Source organism: Nilaparvata lugens, chromosome 5 (assembly GCF_014356525.2).
Source record: "Nilaparvata lugens isolate BPH chromosome 5, ASM1435652v1, whole genome shotgun sequence".
Taxonomy (NCBI): Eukaryota; Metazoa; Arthropoda; class Insecta; order Hemiptera; family Delphacidae; genus Nilaparvata; species Nilaparvata lugens.
In genome coordinates, this window is record NC_052508.1 from 2,514,028 (window position 1) to 2,537,401 (window position 23,374).

The 23,374-nt window shown below is 33.3% G+C and overlaps 1 protein-coding gene and 2 long non-coding RNA genes across 5 annotated transcripts in view; 2 read left to right on the forward strand and 1 right to left on the reverse strand.

Moving 5' to 3' along the window:
• Window positions 1–23,374, reverse strand: part of LOC111050043 (glutamate receptor ionotropic, NMDA 2B) — a 345,263-nt gene that overhangs the window by 298,202 nt on the left and 23,687 nt on the right. The gene's annotated exons all lie outside the window — the stretch shown is intronic.
• On the forward strand, window positions 14,293–16,801 carry LOC111064533. Its single transcript, XR_005571474.1, has 2 exons — window positions 14,293–14,907; window positions 16,061–16,801. It is a non-coding gene; the product is annotated as an uncharacterized LOC111064533 (long non-coding RNA).
• Window positions 20,002–21,727, forward strand: LOC120351696. Its single transcript, XR_005571475.1, has 2 exons — window positions 20,002–20,207; window positions 21,244–21,727. It is a non-coding gene; the product is annotated as an uncharacterized LOC120351696 (long non-coding RNA).

The window sequence follows — 23,374 nt, forward strand, 5'->3', positions numbered from 1 at the left end:
TACCAAACGAGTAGATTAATTGAGTCATTGATTTTATAATTCTGGATCAAATATCGCATGAAAAATAGTATGACCAGATCTTTCAAGATATAGTTGATGCTGTTGGAGCGTCATTGACCGGATTTTTGAAAACCCAAAACCTGCTGTCCAGATATTTAACTATGATCCTATTTTTTGGACATGTGACACGATCGAAATTTGGGAATGGAATAGTTTTTGGCCAAGCCTGTTGTTGCTACCCAATCATATTCATATGATTTCTAATATTGTATCCACGAATAAAAAATAAATAAAAGTATTATTTCTCATCCAAGTTTGGAATGGAACCTTCTATTCAATTTCCATCAATCGCAGTATCCAGTGTTCCAAGTAAGTGATTTTTTCAGAGGGAGCAGCTTTTCCGGGCAAGTTACATCTATTGTAAATACTGTCCAGTCAGTGTTACGGTAACAGCGAGTTTCCACAAGTTAATTGCGTGTACACCGACTGAAAGGTGTGTCTCGTTAATAGTGATCCCACAGTAATTGGCAGCGGCAAATCTGCTCCCAGCCTCCCAGCTCGCAGACAGAAATGGACCAAAAGAGAGAGAGAGAGAGAGAGAGAGAGAAAGTAAGTGAATTGGAGAAGAGAAGGAGCAAGAGAAATTCCATCGATTCAACGCTCCAACCAATTACCAACAACTCGATACCATTAATATCCTGACGGAAATAGATTTACGTACATGTGGATCGCAAAGGTACAATATTCGAGTGTGCTGCTCGAATCACTGTGAATAATATGATTTCTCGCTCATATAGAATATAATATTGAAATCATATTATATTATAAGAATCATTAATTCATCAACCATATTAAGTTTTGAGTGATGAATGAACAATATCTTTTTATTTCGAATGTGATTTTCTCAACCAAACTAGTTTCGATGCTCAAGGTATCTTTAGTGGTTGGTGAGCATAGACTTCAATTGGTGAATTTATACTCATTATACTATAGGCAGAATCTTCAGTGATTGACTTTTCTGAAAATGATGCTTTGTCATTGAAACTAGTTCAATTAGAATGAATCAACATTTGGAATCAACAATATATCATTCACTAGTACTATTTATACAGTTCCTATAATACCTACCTGTGGTTCCATATGTCGTGTTAGAATATTGTATGATATTAAGTTTACTTAGTATCCCTTCAACTTGAATCACCTAGCCCAGCGAATCTCTTATTGCTCATATAAAGAAAATTTGCCATTCTTAGCTAATTATAAGATATTTTCTTATGAAGGATGTCTACGCTTATCTACAAGATACTCACTGTGAAACCCAATTAATCCTGATTATAGTAATCCAGTCAACAGCAGTAACTTGTTTCATGTATATGTTAATTACTGGTACTTGAAGTATGAGTATATGATCACCTAACATATCTTTTTTTTCTCTTTCATTTATTCTTTTCAAACGGGATAGAAATTAATTCATTGTTATGAGAAAATTCGTCATAAATAATAAAATTTGAAAACACCATCTTCCCAGTGGGCCTGTGTTTTCATGTATATATTATCCTCATCTCAGTCGGTATTGAGAGAGCTCCAGAAAAGCCCAGAAGGACAAAAAGTAGTTAAGATTAAATCTGGAACCAGCCTCCTACAATGTCGGTCTCCTGTGAACTCTTTACTGCACTATAATAATGATTTATTCAACCACAAATAATCCATTCCAGATCCCAAGTACTGTATTATTCATTGCATTCATCATTTCATAATAGGCCGAAATCATACACACAAAATAGGCTTGAAAGTTGGATCCAACTATATAATTTTTCCTACAGTTACGTTGAAAAGTGGCCATTGCTGCACTGATTACAGAATGCAAAGAATCACTTTTCCGCTCTAGTGCGGGAAAAATTTTTCTGCACTCCAGATTTGCAACATGGCAACACAAAATACTTAGTAGGTTATATGGAGCAACAATGCAGCAAAATCAAAATGAAGTTGGTAACAGTGACTGCTGTGGCTGCTATAGTGAGCAGAGGTGCAACCAAGCACAACGCGCTAATTATTATTCATTATATATTATAACCAAGGACAACGAGGACTTTAGGATTTTAGGATTAAGGTTTTTATCAATAATAAAATTACACAGAAAAAACATTTGATAGATTTCAGGCAATTTTACCCATAATTACCCACTTCTCATATTCAATGGTAACTGTAGGAAAAACTTAATGTGAAATACGTGCGCAAAGTTCCTCTGCAGCACTCAAGAAACCATTCCGCCCTCGCCTACGGCTCGGGCGTAAACGTTTCTTTCGGTGCAGCAAACTGACACTTTGCACACTAGTTGCACAAATAACTATTTCTCAACTCTCAAACCGTACAGATAAGCATTTTCTATCCTGGCGATTCTACTTCAACAAAGACTGGAATGATAAGAGTAGTATATGATGTACTATATTGGTCGGGTGTACACGAAGCTTGTGTTCGAATCTCATTCAATTTTGATCTCCAGTGTTCGTTCTTGAGTCAATCTTGAAAACATGTCGATAATCCACTACACAATTTCAAACTGCGACAGGGAAATCATAAAATTAATCGAACATCGATCGACTTTTGCACATCAATCGATAGGTTATTACTTTTGAACAATCTTGAGATAAACTTATATTTCCTTCCAGAAGAAATATTCAACTCAAATTTGTCATCTCTCAACATCACTCCAATATTTTCTTTCCGAAAACTTTCGGCAGCGATCCGCAACTTCAATAATCGAATGGATATTTTACTCTGTGACAGATAAAAAGTGCTACGATTCTTCCCAATCTCCAATCTGAAAGTTCATGATAGAATAAGTTCCGGTTCGAATACAAATTTATTGGGTTTCTATTGTGGAACTTTCTCCTATACCATGAAAATCCGAAAATTAAAGCTGTATTGCTTCACCATTCTTCGGAAACGATTTTCTACAGTGTTTCTGCTGTATAATCGAGCTTCATAACTTGGAAGAACTCAATAGCTTGATTTGATATGATATTATTTGATACTAATGATTGTGAACTTGTTTTTTCAAGACTGTCAATATGCATTGATTTTCTATTATCCATCGGTTGTAGAAAACTTGTCCATTGTTATTCTCGATAGCCTATATTTTTCAACCCTCAACCCATCATTAAGATTTATCCATATTACAATATTTTTTAAATGAATTTTACAAAATTTATTCATTTAATAATGAAATTTTCAATCATCAACGATTATAATTATCCAATGCTGAACTCCATTGAAATAGGCCAACAGGTCTTATGTTTTATTAATGCGATTGGTAAAACTTGGAACTGTTGAAATTGAAAAACTCCCTCCACACGTTGAGTTTGACCTTCAGACCAAATCATGAGACCAAGGCTAGCCACTTGAACGTGCATGCACATACACTTAATCAGCGAGAGATTTCTAACATAACAAAATAAGAATAGAATAAACATACAATAAGAATTAATAAGCTACTGGAAAATTACAATTAACAACAATAGAAAAATAATTTAACCTCAAATTGAGCAGCGAATAAAGAAATGAACAACATGAATTGAAAATACGAAAACCTCAATTCGAAACATTTTGCTCGAAGCAATTCGCGGTGATCACAATCATCTCTAATGACAAAACAATGTAAGTCGACTGCATATGCTCATGTTCGTTCAACCGTTAGAGACCAGCCCCCAGAAAAATAGTTAATAATAGGAAATCTCATTATTTCTGTCTTAAGGCCGTTCTTGGAATCAGACTGGTGGCCGAAAATATAAAATTTGTTCCATGGGATATTTCTTTATTGGTCTTATAAAGACGGGTCCACATGAAGATTTCCTGGTGGCTAAACCAGCATCAATAGCCTACTTAAATACCCTGGAAGCATGCCTCTAATTTCCAGGTCAAAAGTGACTAAGATATTTTCATTCGTTTTATATATGGATTTTCTATTGTTTTCTTTTTTTCGAATTTTGTGATTATAAATGTGTTGTATATACTGCCATATGCTAAATAAATAAACTGGTCTTATGGTTTGGTCACAATATTAACGTTTTTGAACTCATAGGGACAGATTAAAAATATTATGTTGTACGTCTCCATTCAATTTTCAATTCCAGCTAATTATTGTAACTCATTCCTAAGCGTATCCACTGCACTTTTATTCTGGAAGTGATTGTGAGAGTCACATACTACTTGTAAGTTGAAGTCACTATTAACATCTTGCATTCAGAAACAAAATGGCGACTGTGATGGGGTCTTTGTGGTAGAATATAAATGCAAATGAAGATGGCGAGATGTAAAAGCAAGATGTGAATCCTCTAGAAACCGCGTAATCAAATAATCCGCCTCATATATGAGGAAGCAGGCTTAATGAGTTGAGGCGAGAATTTTGTCGTGCTTTTTCCAGAGAATGTTGCAATGAAACCGTTTTCGGACTCCAAACATTCATTCTCTGGATTCTTCCCATGGTGGATCTTCCCATTATTTGAGAAATTCCTTCATGATTGTTACTATCCATTGTTGGAAACACTCATTTCAAGGAGTATTTTATCTCATCAGTAATCACCATTTATTATTTCAATTACTATGCTACTAAAAACATGTAATTTTTGATCAGGGAATATGTTCAAATTTATTTTGTAAAAATAAACAAAAAAAAACAAAATTGATCAAGACTCTCGTATACCAGCCAATCATATTATGGACTATAATATTGAGATCATTCCTTACTGTCCACGCGTTAATAGATGAGAAACGGAAGTGCATTCAAGTTACATGAAGAAGTTTTAAATAATCTCCCTCAACATTATTCCATTTATCAATTATTATTGAGGAGATTGTTTATTGATTTAGCTGTTGTTTCCCTTATCAAATTATCTTGATCGCTCATAATAAATTGTAAAGAACTCTGGAGATAAACAACAATTTATTCAACGATTATAGGCTTCAAGCATAATTTCGAAGTGTATAACTTTGACTGTAGCAGAAATGAGACGACCTATAGCGATTCTAGATCGAGCCATGTTGTCAGTTGGTGAAAAAACTATTGCAATGCATATTGCGGTCTCTAAGATACCTTAGTTAACTAGTGGCTGTGAAAATTAAATTAAAGTAACTGAGAAGATACAATATTTTTGTAAAAGAAACTTTATAATAAAATCAGCTCAAATCGATATCTTGAAAAGTGGTTTATAAGAGAAATCGCATCCATGTATTGAACTATTGCGCTCGTACAAGTCGAATTTATTAGTATCAGTCGAGTTTATTTTAACATGTTCATTTATGTCTGTTTATTTATGGAAATCGAGTTTATTCACAAATGTTTGGCAATAATAAAGTTTATAATTTATTAGTCCAGTGTATTTGCGGAAGATTGCAAGGAATCATGAGTTTCCATGGATGGACTAATCCTGTAGAGTGGCTGTAGTTGTATGTTTGATTGAGGTGCTCTGTGATGTCCATCGAAGTTCATATTTGATGAGGTCCATGATTCATCCGAGACATGGATTTGAATTACTGTTAGTAATAGTGCGAATAGCTGACATCTCCGAAGATACATTCTCCTACAACAATAGTACAAGCAATGTAGATGTGGATGTGTAAATGATCAGGTGTCTGAAAATGTTATAGAATAACAATAGTAATCGAGTGAATAAGATTGATGGAAAAGGATTTTTCTAAGAGGTATATGTAATATATTTATTCAACTTCGAACACTCAATACAACTGTGGCCACAATTAGAAATGATTTGAGTAGTAAGAAAGATGCTAATTATCTCTTTTTCTAATGATTCAATTGGAATGTTTTTAATTCATCTAACACACAATTCACGTATTAGGGCTCAATATTCTAGATGGAACTGTTTCAATCATGAAGAATATCAATGAATTTTTGAATAAGGAGTTGAAAATGAAAATCATCCTAGTATGGGGAATAGGGGAGGGGAATTGAATTCACAATATGAGATACTAAAATACCTATAACTTTGTTGTAATGATAGGGGATGTTTAATGTGATTACATGTGATACTATCGAGTTTCAAGTTTATTTTATTTTAAATCTAATTTTGTTTTATGATTTGAAGTTTTTGAGTTTTCCTTTTTTCCCAATTTCCATTAACCCTATACCCTATTAATCATCCTTAGACCATCTAATACCTCATACTTCTTTTTAAATTCCTAAACTCTCAGTTTCATGAATTTTTTCCTTAGTTTATTGTTAAAGTTAGCATTTATGTATTTTATTATATTTGTAGGCACCTGCTGTGAAATCTTTTAGGTTTAGCGGACTAATTTTGTAATGCATTTTAATGAATAAAATGATTGATTGATTGATCAACTTATCAAGCAGAGTAACGTGACGTCATGTCAAGTCGCGTCGCGTCTCAATTTGCGACAAGCCTTAGAAGAATCTCAAGTAAGTAGTTTATGAGCCGTCAATACAAAATGTATCATTACAATCATCAACTATTACAAAACTAAAATCGAATTAAACTAACTATATTCAATTACATCAACGTCCAGCGAGGACGTTAGTATAATTATCGGGCTAATGATAATATTCATAGAAAATTGAGAATTACAGATGAATAATAAGCCAGAGCTATGAAATCTTTTGACTTCTACCATGGAACTATGATTGTTTTGATCAACTGGATATTTTTAGAGAAATATTATTATTTATTCCATGTATTTATTGAAGTAATTTGATGTTTTTTTTATCATTGTTCTAAATTATGGCAAATAATAATTCGATTCGATCCTATTCAAACTGGACTAATGCATAAGAACTTAGATGTGTTGAGAATTTATACTGGCAAAGCTCACCTGGATTATTTACTTGGCGATTCCTTTGGCGCGAAATGATGCCACAAAGAGAATGAAGTGGTTTGCAGCAGCCTCAATGAATGCAAATCATCACAGCTCACAGCTCACATCTCATTCAATTACACTCTGCTAATGGAGCGTGGTCCATACTGAAAGTTATTACACGCATCTAATCGAATTTTATCACGAATATATTCACAACATTGTTCTCAAACATTCCATTGTCTGTGTAGCATGTGATAAAATACTAAGAAAGTTTGCGTTCAAGTAGTGAAATTGATAATATGAGAAGCATTGAACAGGCTACTATAATTAATAATATTGAATCTTTGACTCAATAATAATTTATTAGAGGGAACTGAGAGGTTCCACTCCAACATGATAGCAGTATATCGTTTATAACGTTGATTAATTTATTTATTCCATATTGTACAATAATTATAACGTTTGAAATGGCTCAGCAGGCTTATGCTCAAAACTGTACCCATTTCAATACATGGGCTACAACATTCCAAATCTTAGTTAGCCTATGTACTATGTGTCTCATTACAAAGATTTAAATTCCAAAAGCAAAACAAATGAAGACACAAATTTTGAATTTAAAAATGATCAATATAGATGTCCGAAATTGGCATAATAAAAAGTAAACTATCAAAAACTACTATGAGAATGTAGGTCTTTATCGATTAATGACAATGATCATTTTTCAGGATCATCATAAATTCTTAGCAAACATTTGTGATTAGTGATGGAGATAAGAAAAAAGTGGAATTCACATTTTATTGGAGTTCTGTCAGAGCTTCTTGTTCTTATCTGTCATTCAATCTTAGAATTTCCAGTAGGCCATTGATTGCATCCGACTCAATTACTCAAGTAGAAAATTACATTCTTTTCTCAGAATACGTTATTTTCTTCTCCCACCAGGAAAGATTTTAATATTTACCTTTTTCAAATGTTCCATACAAGTGACCAATTTAAATAAAAAAATCATCTCTTTCATTTGAATGGGCTATTTAGAAAATTTTTGCGAGAAAACAAGCCCAAGATATACCTGCTATCTCATACTGCTAAGAATAATACACATGTAAGTTGAGCTTGGGCTTTTACGATGGTAATTCAAGTGACAAATCACACAATAGTCGTGAATATCATTCAATATTATGAATGAAATATGACAAAAATAAACGACCAACAATTTTTCATTCATTCTATCGAAAATTTATTAGAATTCAAATAAAATATTGTCGATTAAACGCAGTATCATTTCCAAATGCTCACCACCTATAGCCAACGTAAGCTCTTCAGATCATTCTTCCAAACAAAAACGATTCCATGGAGCAACGGAAAGGGAAGAAGAGAGAAGTGAAGTGAATAATTGATGTGGATTGCGCAATGTTTGTACAACGGATGAAGAAAAGTGGCCCAAAAAAGCTTTGCTGCTTTGTCCACAAAGATGAAAAAAGAGCTGACAAGCTAGTAAAATATGGAAAAATGTGTATCGTGAGAACCATGGTGATGAGTAGTGCTGTTGAAAAACATTAGTCTAACAAGAGGCTCTTGAGAGGCTAAGTAAGCGCTCTGATTTTCCCAACCAGAAATCTCATAACAGAAATACTTTCATAATTCATATCCGTAACAGCACCGATTTGATATTAAAATGCTATGAGATAAGTATAAGCCCTTCTCATATTAATCCACTGAAAACAATAAATATTCTCCCTTATCAACTCATTTTCACTTCTGATTTCAAAAGGTTTGAATTATTTAATGTTGACAAAGAAACAATATTGAAGAATTCCATGAGTAACTAATTATTCAGAGTTCAACACTCGCAGTCATTAGGTGGCTATTCAACTCTGATCATGGAATAAGGGAGGGACAAAATCATTAGCCGGGTCAAAATACTTTCATAATTCGTAATTATAGATATTATTAAGAGTCGATCATGAACATGATTCGTCGAGTTTGATCAAATTTCAGCTCTTTTTATAGGTCCTCGATGAAGATAACAAAAAAATCATGATACATTTATTAATACTTTATTGTGAATGTTCTTTTTTGTAATAGAACATTTCGATTTATATTTTGCAATAGCATGAGAGCCTTGAGAAAAAAAAATGTTGATCACATGGAGGCGAAATAATAAGTCATAGAATGAATAAGGTGTAAATCTCCCTACCATGGTTTCGATAAATCGTATCAATTTTTTTCAGTTGATGGAAAAAAGGTATTGTAATCGTAACGTGAACGTAATAAGAGTTACAATACTTACAATTTCAACATTCAATCAATGAAGAATGAACTGTACATACTCTCAAGAGAATGGATTCTGTGAGATGAAACAGAAGAAGGTGAGTAAATTGAATTGTAAACGTACGAGAGAGAGCATGCTCAATACCTTTCCACATGTGGGAATTCTAATGGACTAGTGGGCTACCACAGCACCAGGTGCGACCTGTATTTCGCAAGAATTGAGATTTCAGGATTTCAAATGAAATCTTGTCCTTCAAAACCATTCTTCGTCAAAGCATATTGAGAGAGATGCGAATCCAACTCAAAAATTCTTGAAGTGAGAATGTAAAAAAAATTATTCGCAACTTTAACCCTGATGTAGGTTCAACATTGAAGTCGGTCACGTTGAAATATTCAAGGGCTAATCGATCTGCTCACTACAACTCTTGTCACAATTAATTTTTAATGAGTCCTTCGGATGAGAGTTAATTAAAGTTGGAAACTTCCCATGGCTGGACCAATTCTAGTAGCTGTAGGAATTTTTAAAAGGTTCCCTATCCAATGAAGCTATTTCAGTAAGTTTTCAAGCAAAATGAAGTTGATACAGGGAAAATTAAACCAGTTTTTCTCTGATCAATTGAACGTTTTCGAACTTGGTCTTCCTCTTCTTTTCAATATAGCCATCTATTTCCAGACTTCCGGCTATTACTGTGACTATGACTAAATGTTATACTACTTTACTAGTTAGTAATAACTAATTTCACTTAATCCACGGCTGCACGGAACCATTCCGCGGTATCTTTATAGAGAACCAGTCTCACAAACTGGTTCCAAAACTCAACCTTGGAATCCTACTTTTGCCGATTCCTCTCCTTTCCATTACTCTCCCCTGCAAAATAAACTGTATTATTATCATAATGATGTTAAGTTTCTGCTTTCTTCAAATTATTGAAGGGGGAGGCTCATAATCAAATCTTGATCCTTTTTTCTATAGAGGTGATAGAAGCTGATTTTTTTCTAAATTTAAGTGGGTCATGGGCTTGTAAGGTTGGCACTACCTTGATATGATCCTGATCCAAACTGTAGCTTCCTCACTTCTATCATTATACAGTGACTCTCTTCTGAATACATCCTTCTGAGAATTGTAGCATTGATTACATGTTGATACCTTCAAAATTCTCCTCTAGAGCCATATCTCATACGCCTCCAATCTTTCTGTTAAGTTTCCATTAAAGTTCATGACTCAAGTTGAACTTGAACTTGCTCAATTAAAAGTAACTTGATAAAACATTGAATTAATTAATCCGAAGGACTAATAACTACGAGTTATTAAAATTCAAAATTAGAAGATTCCATTTCAATAGCTAATTTGCGATTTGTTCATTGCAGTGTATCGAAGGGGTACCTACATTATAAAAAAACATACACAAGATTATTCCTGCAAGCTGACTCTATCAAGTATGACAACTGGCAAATGATGGAAGAGAAGAATGAGGAAGGTGAATGGTGATGGATGGTGAATGAGGAAGAGAGAGAAAGAATAAATATGAGCTCGCATTATATCGTGAAATTAATCACACTCAAAGCAACAAGCCGTATCAAATTTGCTGTTTCACGATTGAAGGAATAAATTGATATTACAATTACGAATTAATAACTTGTAAAGGATTCAATTATAACTTCTCATCCGGTCATCAGTTGGAAATTCTGTTTTGTGATCAGAGCTGAGTGTTTGTTGCTATTTTTGGCGGTAAGTTGGTTCTTCTGTTTGTTCATGAATAATTAATAATAGTCAAGTTTTCATCAACTCAACTACTATTTGTCTTGATACTATAGTCTATATTTATATAATTCCTCTCTGTCCAAGATTATTCCTCAAATGGAGCTGATATAGCCTGAATAGATTACATTTCACTGAATGAATCGTTGAAAACGTTTTCTTTGACATCAGTAATATATTGTAGTTTACTTTCCACTATCAACTCCCTTGTTTTTCTTTTTTCTATATTGACTTGATTTTGTTTTGAATTGATGTTCTCACTGAGCGGACAGGAGTTTTCCTTTGCAGGGTGATGACAATAGTGTATTTAAATTGTTTTGTTTTTAATATGTGCTTCTTTCTTCTAAAATTTGATTTCCATTATCGAATTATCTCTAAGGTATTAATAGAATGATTTTATACTTTATCTATTATGAAATGTTAGCATGTATTAATTTTGGCAATAGAAATTATTATTATTAATACTGTTTTCGACGACATGACAGTAATATTCTGATTGATTGATCTTGATCGATTTTTAAACTTTTTCAAGCGTCCATAAGTTTACATCACATGAAAATTTACAAAATATATTATATTATCCTTCGGAAAACTATAAAGCCCAAAGCTTTACCTGTTTGGGAAAAATTTCCAAACAATCCCGTTTTTTTCCTATTAACAATATTCCCTACAGACATACCTATCCATGTTCAATATTTCTCTATTCATTTATCTTTTTATTCATTTATTTATTTATTTATTCCATTCCACAATCACAATATCAAATTAATGATTGGGAGAGAACCAACAGGATAAACTCAAAACTGTTTCTCTCCTAATTTTGATTAATATAGTCCAAATGAGGTTATGAAAACACTTTCATAAAGATCACAAAAATTTACAGACCATATATAGTTTTTTTGAAGAATTTTGTATTTGGGTTGATAAATTTTTTATAGTTATAATTAATTTATATTTCTATGAGTCAATATGTATTAGTAATCCGATGCTTGTTGTTGATTTGTACTCATCTTAAAAAAACACACAGGGAAATTATTCTATGTGAATATCACATTTCCAAATGCTTTTTGATTAGAAATGATAAGATAATATTAGTAATATAGTTTTGTAAGTCAAGTTTCATTATTGATAGAGATAAAGTTTCCATTTCGAACAAGTCAAGTCGTAGGATAGTTTTCTCTAAAGTGCATTGAGCCAATACCTACTATTACTAAGTATGATTACTTACTATTACTAAGTAATAGTGGGTATTGATTGAGCTCTAGTGTCTAGATGAGACAATAACGTGATATACGCTTGCGTAAAATTGACGTTGTACGTTTCAACGATAACCGATTCGGGTGATTCGCAGAGGTCAAACAAGTCGCAGTGCAATGACAAGGTTACGCTCTGAGGGAACCGCATTTTTGATCACGGTATGCCAAGTGAGTAATTGTTAAGATGAACAAGATGAATTTTCGGTTTTGGCTAACAGTCATGAGGCTCATTGATGGCTTGAAATATGTATTTGGTTTGGGTCAGAACTTCTCCTATTCAGTCTTAATATTTGTGGCATTCTGTCTATTGCCGTGTGAATTTTGTCATTCTGTCTATGCATTCTGTCTTGAAACTATTGGCAATTTGATTTGATATTTGGAATGCTTTATTCACAGGTAGATCTCATAGACCAGAAGTGAACTTGATTCTGCAAACCTTCAAAGAAGATGATGACCAGCATCTCGAGCTCTGTGTTGCTGAAGACATTCATTGTCGTTGTTTTGACTTGTATTCAGATCAAGTTTCTTCATGCTGCTGATGACATTGGATCAGAAACAGTTCTTGTTAAGAGAAATGTCACAGGTAGTGAAGAGGAATCAGTCACACCAATCATAGACGAAATACAACCTATGAATTCCAAGAACATGACTGGAATAAGTGGAAGGTCTTTTCCCTTAGGCATAGACTTAGGCATGGACATATTATGGCCTTTTGCAACGAGAACTGAAACGAAGGCCATCGATGATAGTGGAAGCAATGGGGATCAAAACAACTCCCTCAGTACAGTTTTATCAAATATCACCAATATGATTTCTCAAGCTGCAAAAAGCAATAATTACCCTTCTAGAATTCATTTTTGTTTGAGCTTTTTTTGAGAGAGAGAGAGAGAGATATTGATTGATCATTAGGTGGATCATATAAATCTATTGGTAAGAGAGAGCATTCTACATTCTCATTTATTTGAGAATATACTGTATCTGACTTCAACATGGTGTGATGTGTATTTGGAGCAATGAAACAATTCCTTAGAGATAATGGTAAAGGGACTGCGTGAACTTTAAGTATCAATATTTTTGATAGAATAGGCCTATATTGACAAGATATTATTAATTTTGTGTCGTGATATTATGTGGAGAATCAATTTTGCGTATAATTAAATATTTCTTGAGCATTTAAGAATAAGATCGAAGACAAAATAACGCAGATTTCACTTTCAGCACCAGAGACCTCTTATAAAATTGGTTGAATAGATTCAGAATATTTCACTTATTATTGAAGTACTTGGACCTACTCTGGACAAGAATAATACAGTCTATGTATTTCATGCAGTTCCATGATAGTGGTGGGAAAATCTGATACACACAAATATGTAAATTTCCCTATGCTGTAAGTGCGAACTTGTAGTGTCCAAAAGTTCTGGAAAAATGTGTGAATTTTAAACTATGAATTTTGCACTAATAGAGCTTTTAGAGCTCTACAAGTAGAGCAAGTACTCAAGTACTTGCCCAAGTACTTGCAAGTACTTTAGTACAAGTATTTTTATATAGAGTAATATAGAGCCCTAATCCATGATGATAAGTCACTGAAGATTGTATAATCTTGACTCCTGAGGTTTGAAAGTGAAACTTGGTCAAGAAATTACTGTGAGTTCAAGGACCTTTACAAAAGTAATATACGCTCAAATCACTTCATCTATTAGCATGCAATTAAGATATTTTTATCCGGCCAGTTAGATCTCTGATGTGAGTTTGGATCACGTATTTAATCATCTAGTTAACATTCCATGATATTTGAGCAAATTTATCATAACTGAGGATTCCGCATCCTTGCCCGAACATGAACACATTCTTGACTCAATAATTCCCTGAAGTGGGAAGGCATATACATAGGTAGGTAGTATACCTACCTATAAGATATTTAGGAGCAGAAAGGCCAACTTCTAACATATTTCTCTAATTCAAGTCTCGAATCTTCAAATTCCAAATACAATCTCACCAATCTCGACAGAATGATTTATTCATATGAATTTGGTAATTGATGAGGTACCTCCAGCGTTGTGATGGATTTATATCAGGCGAAAGGTTTATTTCACACAAAGTGACATTTCTGAGAGCTTTCGATAAAATAATTGAATAGGTCTTATTTGGTTACTTATTTTCTCGTTATTGCCCACTAAATGAATTTGTGAAGATTATCAGTTCTAAAATTGTTACTATAAATTAATATCATTCCTGATTGGCAGCTGAATCTGTCCATCGATGAGGTGGAATGTTTTCGTGAAGTTTCGACAAATCTCATTTCCTGAATGACTAGACTAGAAAACCAGATTGGAAAAGTGCTTTTACTTATTGGAAGGCCGGGTTCTTCATCTAATTGATCAATGTCTTACATTCTTATTAATTTTGTTTTTAAATCAGCTCTTGATAGTTGAAATGATGATTGCCTCTTTTGCCTCTTTTATCCAGAAGAGCATTATTCAAATCGATATGTTCAATCAGAAAACATCATTTTAAATCTAATATGGATATTCGCGATGTGCTTGATTTTAGAAAAAAATAATAGAGCTCATGGTTTGATACGCTGAATGAGGAGGTATACTCGGTTCATTATTCCGATGAAGATCAATTGATTTCCATGGTAATAAAATCAATGAGTTCCGATTGGTCGGATATCAAAATAGCTATTAAAATGGGAATTTTTTATTCAGATTTCTCGATCATTTCCCTAGTGCTCCATTCGAGAGCTCAAAGTTTGGACTGTTCTTGAGCAGAATTCACTCATCTCCAGTGATACCGGTGAGTAGGCCTTCAATAGCAATCAGGATCAATAGAATACATTCAAATTGAAATACTCTAGATTTCAATTTTTTCCAATATTGAACTAATAATCCATTAAAAAAATGAATCAACTTTATAAACTTCATAAATTAACTTTTGAGTTAATTATTAACTCATTACATACTAAACTAACTTATTCATTCAGTAAAGCAAATAGTTCTTCCACTAAAATATTCAAAAAAATCAGAAAATCTATAAAAATTATACAACAAACAAATTATTTTTATCAGTTCAGAGATTGTCTGGTTTGGTCTTGGATTGTATTTACGATTGAATTATCCATCTCCCTCCATTACCTGGTTCAGTTTATTACTTGGGTCATATCGAGACACAGCATTCAGCTGGAATCATTCATTCTGAAAAAATTTTCTTCAACTATCAGGCAATTTTAATTATTTACTGAGAATCATGAAAAGAATCTAATTGATTGTACAGAAACTCACTTCTGAAAAAGAAACAATATTGGAGGTTTTTATCATGACAATTTCATTAATTGACTGGAGGAGGATCAAATGTTTGAGATAATTGACAGAATAAGTTTACTCATTTTATTATCAGCTTCCATCATCTGCTTTGTTCGTATTCTCAATGTTTCCATCAAACTTATTTATTTCTCAATTTGTACAATATTCTCCAATTGAATTTCAATTAATTAATTCTTCCACTGATATTTCTTGTATTCTCAGATTGGAATATTAATCTCCCTTTATTGCCTGATTCAGTTTATTACTTAATTATGTTTCTCTCATATTATTTATATTCCTTGTAATTGTATTACCTAATAACAATATGATTTCCTAATTACTTATATTTATTGTATTTTTAAGAATTAAATTCTATTCTCACTGGCTGTACTATGTAATTCACGAGATTTCACAATGTTTCCAGTTCCCAATGTGAGCTTTTCTTACTTATATTCATTGTATTTGTATAAATTGATAATTAATCATTTTTCATATTACTCATATTCATTGTACTTTAATAACTTAATCATATAATCTTTCATAGCTATAATTTGCTACTAAATCACGCTGCACACTGTAATTCACGAACTTGCACATTCACGTTTCACATTTCGAAAAAAATAATTGATCATGTATTTTTTCAACAGGAACATCCCTCATCATTTGTTGATATACCAGCTGCCCTGCAGAGACAAAATGGTTTCGAGTGGACTGCGCGATTGCTTTGGACTGCAAAGAGCACTCATTTTTATCAGCCTGATGGTGATCTTTACTCAGGTTCACTCCATTGTTGGACTGAGTCTGCCTGAATCAACCGATGCACCCAATGACTTGATGAGTGATGTCAACCAATCACCAGACGATTCTCTCTTGACTCGAGAAAAAAGAAGCTTCCTTCACGGCTTTGGACTTCATAGACTCTTAGAGCTACTTGGTTTCGGCTTGCTAACTGCACTCATATTAAAACCCTTAGCTTTAGTCCTAATTCCTGTTGTAGTAGTTTTCCTCTTGGTTAAAGCTGGCATTATCTTACTACCCGCTTTAGCAATTCCAAAGCTCGCTCCAACATTAGCACCAGTAATTTCAAAAGTAATTGCCAAAATAGTAAGTGTTTTGGTAAATATATGGATGGACATTTTGACTTTTGGCCATAAATTATTTTCTGGAGATCTTTTCTAGTTTAATGGAGCAAATTAGTCTGGATATGTAACTTATGTATTATATTCATCAAATTGTACAGCAAATTAGCAGGAAATGATTTTTATAAACTTTAATGAAGAATTATTGACATGTTATGTATTGTGAATTCCTAAGATGGTAGTAAGAGTTTTGGAAAAATTCGACCTTGAAGATTGTGTAAGTGGGTAATAAAACTTTATCACTCAAAACCTTGTCTTCTATTCATTCCAGAAATAAAAATTCTGTATTCGAACCAAATTTTCCAATAAAATCATGGTGACATTTTAACCGAGAGTTCACGCAGTTGCATTGCAATGGAAGCTACATTTCAAAGAAGGTGCTTCTACTTGGCTGATGGAGTGGCCGTAGTCGAGTGGATTAGATGCTGGCTTTGTAATCCAAAGGCCCGGGTTCGAATGCCAGCCCGGGCAAGATATTTATCTCGGGCCACCCCCGTGTTTCGGATGGACACGTAAAACCGTCGGTCCCGGCTGCCTAAAAAGCAGTCGTTAAGTCATGTGGGAGGCCCTGAAATTGATCAGTTGCGACCTGAAAACTCTCACACAAGACCTGAGCCAGCCAGGTCACACGATATAAAAAAAATTTGGCTGATTTATCCTTGACAAACTCCTCTGATTGCTTGATTCAAAATCAAATTTTATGTTCAATTGTTGAATGACCTTAGAAAAATTGGTTCAAAAATATATCATTAACTTAAATAATTATAATCAATCAGACATATCTGTTGCTTGTGATACCCCTAATTTGTCGAGCCTATCTATTGAATGCTATCAATCACTCTATATAAAATTCATGACCGAGAAAACCGCATAAATAATGCAATGCATTCACAATTTAAATAAGTTTACAGATTGATGGAGAACATTTATAACCGAGAAATTCAGCAAAAATAATGCAATAAATAATCAAATTTATATCCGCTATTTAAGTAAGTACTACTCTTATTATTTTTACACTTCAGTAATAAAATGGAATTCTGTAAAAAGGTACTTTGATTTTCATATTCTTAGATGACAGATAAATATAATTTCAAGTCAGATCCACCACATTTACTTTTGTTGGTCATATAACCTGCAGCCATAACCAATTTTTCAATTGGAACTTCGAATGTCATTTTCAAGTTTCTAACAGAAATGGTTGAAGAATCGTTCAATATAATTTCAATATGTTGGTATTTAATAAGAATACTTTTTTAGGCTTTTCAGGCAGGAAGCTCCGATTGGCTGATTATTATCAGCTGATTGCCGAACGCCAACCCAATTAGCCAATCGAAGAGCTTCCTGCCTGAAAAGCCTAAAAAAGTATTTTTATTGAATACCAACATATTAAAATCATATTGAAGTTCTCCGATTGGCTGATTATCAGTTGATTTCCGAACGCAAACCCAATTAGCCAATCGAAGAGCTTCCTGCTCTGCCGACTCGTATGAAAACGCCTCATGTGGCTTGGCCACACCGCTTGTGTTTATAAATACATTGAATATTCTTTCATCAACTCGCTAGTAGTAGATGAAAATACAATATTTTTCCTTATTCATGAAGAATTTTTTCTATTTTTTTTCTCTGGTAGTGCTGCAGATCTGCAGTAGTTTCTCTTTTGATTCACTTCATTATTCGCCCTTTAAACACAACTCAGAGTACTCTGTCGAATCATCTGATACTGCGTCCGTGCGGGCGTAGGTAGGGGAGGCTAAGGGGGCTCGAGCAGCCCCCTAAATATTTAATCTAAAATCCTCTTCAGAAATTGAGAATAAATAAAACTCAATCATGGACTTATTTGTAAACTTCAAATGAGTTCCAAATTTCCAATTCTTGAATCATAATCTACCAAATTTGTTTTATCAACTGAAATGTTGATCACATGCTGCTGCGTAACTGGAGATTTCACACTCAACACTTTATCTCTAGATCAGCTTCAAAAGTCAAAGGAAATACAAGAAAATATGATGCTCCACAACCTCATAATTAGCATTCATTTTTCGATGCATTATTGAAGTTTTTTAAGGCCTGAAAAAGAGACAATTGGAAGAAAAAGTGTTATTTCGAAAATATAGATCCTTTTGAGTAGATTTTGAGAAAAGCTGTCAAGAAATATCAAAAACCTTCCTTTACAAGCAAACTTGTAAGAAGTTTACTTAGCCTTGGAGGTTCAGGCTAAGGTCTGTATAATTATTTCTATTTACTTCCATATTGAATTGGAAGGGCTTTCAAATTATGCCAAAGATACGCCCAGAATCGCCGTTTCTCTGTGTTTCCTCAGCTTTTCCGGGAGAAAATCAACATAAAATGCTGAAATTGTTCAGCTATGGTTCTGAAATTTTATCTTAAGGGTTAAAAATAATGCCTGAGATACGCAAAAGATCGGCGATTTTCAGCCATTATCTGTATTATCTGTAGTGGCCGTAGTTGAGTGGATCAGATAATATGATTTAGAGGCTTTATGATTCAGAGGCCCCGGTTCAAATCCCGGCCCGGGAAAGATATTTATCTCGGGCCAATCTCGTGTTTCGGATGGACAAGTTGAGCCGTCGGTCCCGGCTGACAATAAAGCAGTCATTTGGTCATGTCAGAGGCCCTAAAATTGATCAGTTGCGACCTGAAAACTCTGACACCAGACCTGAGCCAGCCAGGTCACTCTATATTATTATTATTTATCTGTATTTTCTCAGTATTATAAGAACTGATGGACAGAACAGTTTGGAATCTTATTACAACGGTTCAACTAAGATGTACGAATTGGTACTTCAAATGACAACAAAGATACGTTCAAAATCGGCGTTTTTCTGCATTCCCCAGTTTTTTTTCTAACAAATTGAAAGATAACGTTCAAACCTGTTCGAGAGGTTCAGCTAGAGTCTAGAAACTCCGTGTATGTTGTGAAGGCTTCACATTACACCAAAGAGTTTTTAAAAACGACTGAACTTGAAAGTCGAAGTGAACTTAAACAGGTTATACAGTCTAAAGTCTAAAACTCGACATACGGTTCTATACCTACGTACCTACAGGTTTTGCTTAGATAATGGAGCTGCTAATTCAGATATCTCTTTCCCTCTAGTTTTTCATTGCGTTTTCAATTTATTCTTCTAAAATTCTCAAGTAGATTGAAACTCGAAAGGATTGAGAATGAATGTATTGTAAGTTTTGTACATCATTTATATCATTGTATCTCAAATTTCAAAGAACCAGTCTGGAATACAATAATATTTTCAAATCTTAATTTTGTAAGATTTGTTAATCATTTGACGGAAGCAAGCTAACTCTACTTTGATTGCTCTTATATTTTGTCCCATCGAATACTAAACTTCCATTTTGAAGCGTTGTAAATCTGATTTTCAATGCATGCCTGATTTCACGAACGTTAAACGTAGGCTGAATGGAGCTAATAATAAATTTATTATCAATGCTATTATTCTCATCAAATCATCTCATTGTCATATTGAGTTTCACGTTGCATACGAATTAATTGATATTTATGAATATAAAGTTACAATCTAATTGAATTCGAGTTGCTATAATACTGTATCACTTCCCAACGTATTCACAACACACGGTCTTCAGTCGCCTGATCAGCTACAAGGGAGATTCATTTTCAGTGGTATGTTTCTTAAGTTTCTTCACTTATCTTCCTCTTGAAGTATTTCTTCTATTGGTTGTATTCTTAATTAAGTGTTTTTAAAACACTTAATAAGTTAACTCTTAATAAAGAGTTTCGTTTGCGTTGAGTGAACATATTTTCTGTAGGATAAAATTGATGCTTGAGCTGACAGCATAGACAGATGCAATAAAAAAAGGTATTAGTTTTATCATGAAGTAGTTTGAATCACTTCATTCACAAAAGTACATTCTCTTGATTCCATACTTTGTAAAACCATTATAAAATGAAAATTTATTGTAAATAAATAGCCGTGTTTTCTAGTACATCACTCAATAACTGATTGTCCTTCTTTATACTTTGGCTTTGACTTGTAATCTCACCAGATTATACTTTTGTTGAGATTTGGCCTCTATTGGTCCACTTGATTGCTTGTCGATGTGGTTGTAATGTGCATCGGAAAAAACTATTGCACTTTCCACATGTAATGTCTATAACATTTCACAGCCTAGAGACATTCTATAATAATGCACGTGCATAATTTATCTCGTAGTCAACTTCATACTATTATTATAGACAATAGAGTCTGAACATTCTTCAAACATATTGAATGTAATGATTTCATATTGTCAAAATTACTGATTTATCGAAAAAATTCAAAATACCAGAGAGCAGTTGGGAATTACATGATGATGTATAATCATCAAACAGCAACAAATAATAGTTCACTATATAACATGATTTAAAAATGTGGTCTTATGCCCATATTGGGAAAATTATACTAGGTGTTTCTTGTCAATCAGAGGGCTACATCATCACTATAATTATTGTACTGCTCAATATTCAAGATTCAAGTTAACGGGAGTTTGATAATGGTCTGCTGATAACTGAAACAATATCCAAATTGAATATAAAGGCAGATTATGCCTTATGAAGACTGTATTGGGGCCTTATTGTCCTTAATGTTTTCATTGTTTATTTGAGTCGAAAATTGGAGAATGGAGTTGACAAATTTATTTTGTTATTTTTTCGTCGACAGGAAGGTTTTATTGAACTTGACATACCAGAGATCCTGCAGAGACAAAATGGTATCTACCGGACTACGAAAATCACTTGTCGCTGTTTTCCTGATTCTGGCCTGCACTCAGTTTGAATTCCTAGTTGGACTCAGTCTACCAGAATCCAGTGATGCAATTAACGGTTTGGAGTTTGAAGTGATGAGTGAGGCAACCCAATCCCCAGATTATCTTGTTCAGAGCCGAGAAAAAAGAAGCTTCGCACCTTTTCCGGCACTGACTTTTTTGATTCTGGGATTGATTGCTATCATTGTACTCAAACCTATGGTCATAATTTCACTAGTAATCTTTAACATTATATATGTGATTGGCAGAATTGTTCGTATACCAATAGATATCATCAGGATAGCTATTCATCTCCTTTTATAGGAATAGTAATAGTCTAATTTCCAAATGAATGTTCTTCCATTTTCCAGATTTTTTTAATCATGTGAACAATAATCTGAATAGATAACAATCATTCCACGAAATGTGAAGATGAGTGTTGATATTTAATGAATGAATACAATAGGGAATAGTGTTACACTAGGGCTATTTCACTTACAGACATGATTTTTCTTATCACCATTTTCCCAAGCACAATGATTAAATGATTCTAACATTTACAAAATCCCCAAAATTATTTCCCTCACTGACCATGACATGATCAAGGGAAGTTTACAAGCATGAACCAACTTCCTGGAAAGTTTCAGGATTAAAAGAATTGAAGGTATCGTAGAAAATTCAAACTAATACTGTACTGTTTTTCCACAGAAATGGAAAAAAATCTTACTATCCTTTTCTAAAATTGTCTATCACAACATGTTGATAATAGCATCATAGCCGAATTGTGAATAACAATTTTAAAAATGATAGGATTTTTTTTCTTATCTCTTTTTCAAGCGTAGCCCGAACGAAAAAAGGCAATTTGGTGTTTTTCCATAATATAATTTTCAGGAAAAAACGCAGGCTCATTTCCTGTACTTGATTTCTTGCAGGATAGCCAAATCAAAACTCAAATCACGATATATTGAAATGTATTATGCTGACAAAGCAGTAATTCTTTACATTTTGTAATTAATATTGTAAACGAATGTAAATTCAAATAAAGAAATTGAATTAAAGAATTTAATTTGAGCAATTGAATTTCTTATTATGATTCTTCTCTTATGTTATTCGCATACATACCATGACAAGGTGGTTAGAATTCGTGTATTCTAACTACCTTTATATCATGGCTACAAACCTCTTTGTTCAAGTTAATGCACTAATCTTTTTGTCAATTGATGTACGATCTTACTTTTCCTATACCTTCAGTCAACTAGTATTCTCACTGCTATTGACTATTCCCATATCATGGAAAATAAACCTGGAGTCCATAGTTTTTCATTAGCAGTGTTTTCAAAGTTGAAGAAAGTGAAAAGTGGGATAAGAATTATTGGAGAGGATATCAGCAACTGCTGAAAATCTGTTTCAAATTGAGAGATTCATTGAGAAACAACAATATTTATGAAATATTCACAGCAAGTACCATCCAAGTCCACTCTGATCACTGCTAATATTTATTAGAACAAAACCAATAAAACAAGGAATATTATTGAAGTATTATAATTCTCTATATATGGCATATCATACAAAATTGTAATTCTCATAGGCCAACATGGTTCCAAAATCGGAACAGTAATTGGTACAATTCCAATACTGATGAGAAATGTTGAAATGGCGCGGAGCCTTTTTCAAAACCAAATTTCAACACAATAATATTAATATGGTGTATTTATCTACATACTTTCGTGAAACTAAGGATGAATTCATTTGATTATTTTTCTCATATTATACAACCATAACTTTTGAAATGTGCGTACAGGCTAATTCATAATGAAACAAGACAACACATTTTCTGTATCCCTGTTATTTCGATAAGATTGTTGTACAGGGACAATTAGTATTTACTTCATCCTTCTTTTCTAAAGTGAGAAGCATTATTTTCATTCTCCATTTAATACAATAGTAAAGTAAAAAATTACTCTTGTAATAGAAAGTTATTGTTGAGAATATCTCGTTGAGAATCAAGTTACGAAAGAAAGATACATTTCTTATATCAGCATTATTTAT